Source organism: Penaeus japonicus, unplaced genomic scaffold (genome assembly GCF_977035675.1).
Source record: "Penaeus japonicus unplaced genomic scaffold, GWHDUDI00000001_assembly GWHDUDI00000032, whole genome shotgun sequence".
NCBI classification, from domain to species: domain Eukaryota; kingdom Metazoa; phylum Arthropoda; class Malacostraca; order Decapoda; family Penaeidae; genus Penaeus; species Penaeus japonicus.
Genome location: NW_028234434.1, coordinates 13,026,470 through 13,033,969, shown reverse-complemented (window position 1 = coordinate 13,033,969; position 7,500 = coordinate 13,026,470). Strand labels below are relative to the sequence as shown.

General features: G+C 40.0%; 1 protein-coding gene across 3 annotated transcripts in view; it reads right to left on the bottom strand.

Moving 5' to 3' along the window:
- The window catches only part of LOC122246316 (homeobox protein abdominal-A homolog), a 184,230-nt gene that overhangs the window by 15,410 nt on the left and 161,320 nt on the right, over positions 1–7,500 (bottom strand). The gene's annotated exons all lie outside the window — the stretch shown is intronic.

The following is a 7,500-nucleotide window of genomic DNA, read 5'->3' as shown; positions in this document are numbered from 1 at the left end:
CCGGTGATTTAAATCATTTATATACAGTTTGTGGTTTGGGTTTAGAACGCGCTGCAGTTTTCAGTCGCTCGCTACGGCCCTTCCCTAACGGCCCCGTTTAGGGAGCTCGCATTACTTTCATAAACAGGTAATAAAATCGATTGCCTTGTGTTGTTGCAAGCCATAAAGCCCCTTCATTAGGTCGCGAATCGTTGCAATGCGGGCGGCGTATCATGCGTGGATATACGTAATGCAAGAGAAGGCATTTAGTTTATATTTTGATTCATAGACCTATGTCATTTATAAAGAAAAACAAAAATATGAATAATATCCAATGTTATATTTAAGCATCTGTATCTAAACAGTAGAGGATGATAACACAAAATCTGCATAATCACTTTGCTCACATCTGCTTTCATCAGTTGCGGGCGATTAACATTAAAAAATAATCCCCTCATGTAACATGTCAGCTGGGGCCTTAACTGCCTTGCTAAATGACACGGATCACATATCAGCAAACGCCATTCCACGCCAGCATGGATTCGCCTCCGTCTCTTTAAATCGTGGCGATAAACATGTGTGTGGATGATGACAAAGACAAACTATCATCCATCCACCCCCCCACCCCCCTCCCTCCCGAAAAAAAAAACAAAGAAAGAATAAAAGTGGGAGATTAAGGTGAAGAGACAAAAAAAAAAAAAAAAAAAAAAAAAAAAAAAAAAGAGAGAGGAAGGGAAAAAAAAAGAAGCATTAGAGTATTGCAACCAAATGGACCTGCTGCCTTTATGCGAATTGCATGCATTCTCGTTTGTTCTGTTGGACCTTTAGTCAGGCAGCTGACAGCTTGTGAATAACAATGATAAAGTGTGGCGTGTTTGTTGTACATTACCTGGCTTGCAAACAGGTGGGGGCATGAGAACTCGTGGTGTTTCCCGTAATACTTCCGTTGAAAAAAAAAAAAATGAATGGAGTTTAAACAAAAACAATTGAGGTGCAACGTATGATTAAAAAGTAGTTTTTCCTCGGGCACCGGTCCTCTTGAGAGCAGTGTTTTGAGAGTAAGTAGGATGGTCAAGAACAAGTTTTAAGCATGACAAAAAAAACATACGTACATAAACACACACACACATATTTCTCTCTATACATCTATTTATTATTCGCTCTATCTACCTATCTCTCTATCTATTAATCGCTCTATCTACCCATCTCTCTATCGCATTATCTTTCTATCAACATATGTATAGAAATTTACCTATCTATATATCTATCTATCTATCCATCATCTATCTATCTATATCTCTCTTTATATCTCTCTCTCTATATACATGTATATATATATATATATATATATATATATATATATATATATATATATATATATATATACATATATACATACATATATATATATATATATATATATATGTATATATATATATATATATATATATATATATATATATATATATATATTTATATACATGTATGTGCGTATATGTATATATAAACATATACATATGTAGATAGATAGATAGATAGATAAATAGATAGATATATGTATATGTACACACACACAGATATATATATATATATATATATATATATATATATATATATATATATATATATATATATATATATATATATATATATACGTTTCCGAACAAGAGCCGGCACCGGCTTCTGCCTCTCGAGAGATTGTCTCCACATTCTTCGGCCGAGGCAAACAGGTGTGTGTAGGTGTGGCCACTGACCTACTTATTGCTGATCGATCATTAAGGCAGAGAAGTTATCAAGAAAAGGTACAGAGGAAGGACCAGTTCCCTGATTTGTTTTTAATGGTAGTTCGCTCGCTGGTCGTCGATTTCTTCCTTTTTTTTAATTCTTTAAGTAACAATTATTTTGAGGGTATTTGCTGTAAATTTAACGATTGGGTTTTATCATAGAAATCAGTTAGATAAGGTGAATAGGTACCAGTAGCTTCTCAGGCAATGTGTAAATCATTCAGTTCAACCAAGGCTGCTGTCTTGGCAACCGCTCTCTTGTTGAGTTTCCAATACTCATTTGACTTTAAAATGCACCGTAAAAGTTAATGTCATTTCCTGTCATATTATTGGTTTTCTTTGTCAAAGTGTAATAAAGTTCAGCAATAAGTACATTCGATAAAGAGAGATATACGGCGTGGTTATTCCACATATATTTGATCCTTTTTTTCATTCTTTTTTCATAAATAATAATCCGATCGAGGAACAGCCATAAAAACGAAATATTTGCGGAGAAATTAAATGTTCCCCCTTAAAGCCCCAAGGAACGCTTAATATAAACATAAATATCATCGTGCAGTTTATCATCCGCTCTCTCATCAATGATTAACTTAATGCATTTGCAAACAGAGATCCTTCTTCCTCAACTCTGTAACGATTAATACCAGAAGACTTCGTTACTTAACATTCGACTGACAAGCCCGGTCTTCGGCTTGCCGTACTTACAATCTTTGATCATTGCCAAACTTCGAAGTGTGATTACGAAAAAAAACAAATATCGTCCGAACTATTCGCTAAACGGCTTTACTGAAGATTAAGTGCTGCTTATCGAGGTTCGAGAAAAATAGCATCTGGCAACCCCCACCGTCATTATAAGCCACTACTTCCATAAAGTTGACATATATCCACTTATCTTTATAATGGCGTTTTTTTCGGTGACATACTTGGCATGTTGACGATATTTTTACCATAATGGTCTGAATACGAAACCGCGGACGGAAGTAAAAAGGGGAAAATAATGATAATGATAATAAAAAAGATAAAAAATAAAAACATGATAAAAATGCACCAGGCAGAAAGATTATAATACCTGATATCGTAATATTGATCTTGATACCGACTGTCTGTTTGATTGTGTGCTATCTTATGTCCACGAAGAACCCGATAACGAAATCAAAATGCAAAGCTCGTTGAAATTAAGTCAAGAAAGGTCATACTCGCTGGGACAAAGGCAGCCTGTTGGAATGATAAACAAGCACTCTCGTTTAGTTTATTCTCTTATGAATGATTAATGTCTGTATCAATACTGACGGACGATTTCGTTATTGCTTGCTGATCTCAATGGTCTTTCTTCTTTTGCTTCTTTTTTTTCTCTCTCTCTTTCTATGTCTTCTGTTCCTTTGGTATTCTTTAGGTTTATTCCGTTTATAAAATTATTTCATTATTATTATTATTTTTTACTTTTTTTTAGGTATTAGCTAAGATGGATGCTTGTTTTTGTTTTGTTTTGTTGTAAATCTTTCAAAGGTTTGCCTGATCATGATTTTGAGAGATAGATTAACAAACTTTACCTCATGAACTCTCTCTCTCTCTCTCTCTCTCTCTTTCTTTCTTTCTATATCTCTCCTCTCCTCTCCTCTCCTCTCTCTCACTCTTCTCTCTCTTCTCTCCTCTCCTCTCCTCTCCTCTCCTCTCCTCTCCTCTCCTCTCTCTCTCTCTCTCTCTCTCTCTCTCTCTCTCTCTCTCTCTCTCTCTCTCTCTCTCTCTCTCTCTCTCTCTCTCTCTCCCTCCCTCCCTCCCTCCTTCCCTCTCCCTCTCCCTCTCCCTCCCTCCTTCCCTCCTTCCCTCCCTCCCTCCAGCCTCTGCAACAGCATTGGCTGCTAGTCCCCTTTTGTAAGCCAACCCTTGTAAAACTCAAACACCGATACCGAATCTGCGGTCTCCATTCACCCCGCTTTAACAAAGAGAGAAATGCAACACGCAGATCCTATTCTGTTCTCCGGGATTCTCAGTCCAGCAGCTTTTTCTCCTTTTCTCATCCCTCGTGATAGCGCGCGCTTATCGACTTGCCATAAAGAACTCGAATGTTGTATTGTGTCTCGGCTGGACCTTACTGGTTGCGCTCTGACATATGCTCGGGTATAATGTCGTATAACCGGCCCGTTATGGCCTGCCTCTTAACAGATAAAGGTTATGGTTGATATAACTCATTATTAGTGATCCGAGGAGAGGAGGAAGGAGGGGCTTGGCGTTTTATTCAGGACGTGTATGAGACTTGTTTGATGGATGCGAACTCTGGAGCACAAGTGTCATTGACAGCTATATAAAGATTTTTTTTTTTTTTCGTGGCGTCTTGCCTGTCATCTGCGAGGCGATCAGGGTAGTCTAGAACTCTCGTCATCTTTACGGAGAGAGAAATGGACAGGGAGAGAGAGAGAAGGAGAGAGAGAGAGAGAACGTGTGTTTATGTGCGTGCGTGTGTGTGTGTGTGTGTGCGTGTGCGTGTGCGTGCATGTATATCACTTCGTATATCAGATCCTTCCTTCGATCAATCCAAGAGTTACCAAACCCTATCGACACCTAAACGCACAGACAACGCACTCGCGACGCACGTGACCTTCCCCTCCACCCCCACACCCCACACCCTACCCCCACATCCCCACACACCCCACACACCCACACACCCCGGCCGCCGACATATGACAAATCCTAAAGCGCATAGCATTACGCGAATTAGCATCAAGCAGGAGACCGCAATCCGCAATCAAAGGGGAACAAAAACACGTCTCGCCAATCCCGAGTGCTCGACAGATTCCGCCATTGACTGCTGCTCTGTGGTCGGTCTCAGGTGATCGGCCCCATAATGTCTCACTTGACTCGACGTTCGAGTGGGTATTTATTAATGCCCGTAATGGGGAATTGAATTCGCGCACTTACACACTGCTGAAGGCTTTGGGGCTTTGGGGTGAGGGTGAGGATGGGGGAGAGGGGTGAGGGGTGAGGGGTGGGGGGTGAGGGTGAGGGTGGGGGGTGAGGGTGGGGTAAGGGTGAGGGTGAGGGTGGGGGCTTTGGGGTGAGAGATGAGGGTGGGGTAAGGGTAAGGGTAAGGGTGAGGGAGGTAGGGAGAGAGTGAATGGTGTTTGATTAAGAAAAAAACTATGATTGTATCTTTTGATATAAATAGTTACATAGCCGTAACCATTTTACTAAAATCAACATTATTACGAAGGACTTATAGGTGTGCTTATTGACATTTCTAAAAAAAAAAAATAATAATAAATAAAAAGGATTTTACGCATCCCATCTTCCTCATCATGAAAAAAAGAAAAGAAAAAGAAAAAAAAAGAAAGAATGAAAGAAAAAAAGCCCATGAGCATAATGATAAAAAATCGCAGGCTTAGTGTAACTGCAAAACAAAGTTCGGATATTTGCCGGAGTAAAGTCTGGCTCATGCATGTGCTCCGTGAAATGCTGATTGTGACATACGCCAACGGTTACAGCATCGCCGGAAATATATTCCTTCATTAGAGACCCAACGCATACATCGTTTTGCCACGAATGAATCGCGATTTTTTTTTTTTTTTTTTTTTTTTTACTTTTTTTTGTATAATGTAATCGCCTTTGGATACCTCTAAACATTTAGAGAAACAAATTGGAAGGGATGGGATGGGATGGGAGGGGAGAGGAGGGGGAATTTAAAGTGGGGGCGGGGGGGACAATGTTCAGATGTTGACACTTGTGACCGGATCGAAAGGGGAAAGGGGGGGGGGGGGGGGGGTGATAATTACCATAAAGTACAGAGTACAAACACACAACGGTAATCTAGGAAAGCACGTGACACTTTGCTGGACCATCTAAGTGAGTTTGTTAGAGAGGAATAAACAGGAGATAAAAAATAGACACACGGCAGAGAGAGAGAGAGAGAGTGAATGAGTCAGAGAGAGAGAGAGAGAGAGAGAAGGGGGGGGGGTTGTGTTTAGTACTTAAAGTAATAATCACTGAACTTTCGCGTCCTACAAAGTGCTCCAGCTGATAGTCTGCAGATCCTGACAGCAACAGATCCAGGCTTATACAAGAGCAGAGAACCCAAGAACCTGGAAAATGCTTGGGGCAAGAAATTAGGCCGCTCCGCGTTAAGTCGGGAGTCGTATTATAAGGTCCATTAAGGCTTGTGCTCGACGTATTTGATATTGCAGCGCGAGAACTTGCATGTTTGTTGAGTCATTTTTTCTTCTGTTTATATATAAACACATATGATGATAAATACACAAGTATGCATGCACATTCATACGCTCATATGTGCACACACACACGCACACACACACACACACAAACAAACAAACAAACAAACACACACAACACTACACTTTCGAATAGATTATCTAGTTACAGAATTCTTCTTTCTTATAAAGATAATATCAACCCAAAATATTACAATCACGGTTGAATTGAGGAAATGTCAAACTTAATTGGTTGGTAAACGCTTAATTCGTTCTTAAGAATTATGAGAATAAATTTAGAGAAAATTACTTGTTCTAGAAGATTTAACGGATAGCAAATAAAAATGGCGATGGAAACACTTCATAAAACAAAAGACTAAATGCAGCGAACGAACACAAATATCGCAGAGAAAAAAATATATGACCGACAAATACTTTAAAAATAGTAAGATCCCCCGGCAATATCAATAGAGGAAAAAAAATACAATCACAGATGAAAAACAAGCTAAACAAAAACGACACATAAAACAGTGTTCTAGCGTCAGTAGAAACAGGATATGCATAGAGCTATTCATAAATATATATATATATATATATATATATATATATATATATATAAATATATATATATATATATATATATATATATATATGTATATGTATATATATATTATATATATATATATATATATGGACATCTTTTTATATTATGTACATATTTATATATATATATATATATATATATATATATATATATATATATATATATATATATATATATATAAAAGAGAAGGAGAGAGAATGAGAAAAGAGCATACAGACAGACATGCAGACAGAGAGAGAGAGAGAGAGAGAGAGAGAGAGAGAGAGAGAGAGAGAAAGAGCGAGAGAGAGAGAGAGCTCTGAAGTTGCATAGTGAATAACAGCAACTCCTCGTTGCATATGCATATCGCAGAGTCTGGCCACGAGGGCCTGCATACCGAGGATCGCGAGTCGTCGTTCAAAATGTTATTCCTGCCGAGGCCAAAGGAGAAGGCGAAGGAGCTTGGGAGGTCCATGGTGGGGTTGGGTTAGGGGGAGGGGAGGGGAGGGGAGGAGGGGGGGAGGAGAGGGAGGTCTCCATGAGAAGGGGAGGAGGAGAGGAGGGGGTGAGGGGAGAGAGGTCCATGGGCAGTGATGAGGCAGAGGGAGGGATGAGGTGAGGGAGGGTCATGAGAAGGGGGTTGAAGGAAGGGAGGGGAAGGGGAAAGGTAGATGGTGATGGGAGGGGAAGGCGAAAGGGGGAGAAGAGAGAGAGAGAGAGAGAGAGAGAGAGAGAGAGAGAGAGAGAGAGAGAGAGAGAGAGAGAGAGAAGGAGGCGCTATAAGACAGGTTTCTTCCGCACCATGATAAACAAGCTGTTGTTCTTGTAAGGAATGCATTCCTTTTCCCCTCCCCTCCCCCTCCCCTCCCATATCCCTCCCCCTCCCCTTACCCTTACCCTCCCCTCTCACCCTTCCTTTTCCCTTCCCTCCCCATCCCCTCCCCACCCACCCACC